Raw genomic sequence first — 2,196 nt, forward strand, 5'->3', positions numbered from 1 at the left:
GATCAGGCTTGACAAAGCTCTGGCTGGGATGATTTAGTTGGGGATTGGTCCTGCTTTGAGCAGGGGGTTGGACTAGATGACCTCCTGAGGTCTCTTCCAACCCTGATATTCTATGATCAGAATCTACCATATCCCTTGCTAAATTGTTCCAGTGGTTCGTTACCCTCATTGTTAAAATTTGCATCTTATTTCCCTTGTGAATTTGGCTAGCTTCAGTTTCCAGCTGTTGGCTCGCGTTCTGCCTGTCTGCTAGAGTGGAGAGCACAGAAATCATGTCTCGCCCTGTAGATACTGAGACTGTGATCAAGTCACCTCTTAACCTTCTGTTTTCAGTCTTACTGATATTTGCATCACCATTTTGTCAGTTGATGGGTCACGATCTTTGCTCCAGTTGGATTAGCCCTGCTGCTCCGAAGGGCTCCGTCAGGTTCTGTTTCTCTTCGATGGCTGTGTTACGTTAGGCTTTCCGTTGTGCACTGCAACCGGGGTCCCAAAGTCTGAGACCAATGTATGGTTCTCTGCAGCTGCATAAATCTTCTCTTCTATGCATGAGCAAATGCCAGGCACATGCGGTCTTGTGAAGAAGACCTGAAATGTAGGTGGACTAAGCAGATTTATGGTAAATCTGTGACAGTTAGATGATGCTTCTTGGGTGTCCCTTTTTGTACTGCAGGGGTTTTAAACCTTGCTTACCAACTGAGGAGCTGTACTGAGTGCCATGCCATGGAAGGTGGATGATCTCCTGAGGGAGACAATAGATGTAGATTTTTAAGGCTAGAAGGAACTATTATGATTATCTAAGTTTTAAGGAAGTTGGAACCTCCATCACCATCCCAGGAATATGAGCACTTCCTCTCTGCCCATGTCTTCAGTGGGTGCTCCCCAGCCCATCCTGGCTGTCCCGTGTGTAACTCCCTGGAAAGCTGCCCATGATTAGCCCTGCCCCCAGGGGCAGCTGAGGGTATATTAGGATGCACTGACCTGGAGCTGCTTTGTTGGCCATGCCAAGAATGACTGCATTGTTTCTGAGCATGGAGACACTGAAGTGAATGTCATGGGATCGGGAGGCTCTTGCGCTGGGGCTGAATTTCTGACACATCTCTGTCTTTCCAGTAAACAGCCCTGGGTACAGAGTCCTGGGTACAGAGCCCAGGCCAGGATTCTTAGGGCATGAAACGCTTTGTTTTACTGCAGGGCTGAAGCCACACTGAACTGGATGGCTGGCAGGTGCGAACGCGATGCCTGCTCCCCTCCGCCCCCACAGACGGCTGGGAAGTTGTTGACCAGCCTTTATTTGCAGAATGAAGTAAATTTGAAGCCAGTCTGGGTGGTTTAATAAAAAGCCAGCAGGGGCATTCACAGACACTCAGTCAAAGGGCAGCGGGGACAGGTAATGTGAAGCTCGGTTAAGTTCATCCCCAGTCCCGCCTGGGGACAGTCTCTGGTTTGGACAGAATGCAACAACCATCTGTTTCGCGTCAGAAATAGGGGGAATCTCAGCGGCTTAAACATGACTCCCAGCATCTCTGCCAGTCAGAGAATGCCGAGACACTTAGCCCTTCTCCAGGGGGCTGCAGCCTATGCCATGACTTTGAGACAGAGGGATCCCTAATGTGGCTCCACAGTGATGTGGCACATGGCTGCAACCACCTTACCCAGTGGAGACTTAAGCGGTCACACCAGGCTGTAGCTATGGAGGAGGAAATACTGTCGTTCAAATCCCACATTTACTCTGAGGGCTGAAATTGCTCGTTCTGGTCTCATGCGAAAGGAGATGGTTTTTGAGTCAACGTTGGTTGGGGAGTGAAGGAAAATGAGCCCTGTTGGTGCTTGTTCGGTGTGTGCATCCACACACTGCTTTGGGTGACACTTTTGAGTCTGGCCTGTGCTCAAGGGGACACAGAAACTGGGATCATTTCAAAATGATAAACAAAGGGAAGGAATCATGTGCATTTACAGAGCATTTACAGAGCAGCCATCGTCGGAGAATTTCCCAGTGCTCTACATGGGTGGGTATCATTATCCCCCTGCCACTGGTGGAGAAACTGAGGCATGGAGCACATCAGGAGTTAATGGCAGACAGGGATCAAATTTTAATGGGACTTACTCCCAGTCCCTACTTGGTCTGCTAGCACGTGGTATCACCGTGCTCCGGGTCCGTACTAGACATCATTTCCCTACCCATCTCTCTCCCTC

The sequence above is a fragment of the Caretta caretta genome, chromosome 22 (assembly GCF_965140235.1).
Source record: "Caretta caretta isolate rCarCar2 chromosome 22, rCarCar1.hap1, whole genome shotgun sequence".
NCBI classification, from domain to species: domain Eukaryota; kingdom Metazoa; phylum Chordata; order Testudines; family Cheloniidae; genus Caretta; species Caretta caretta.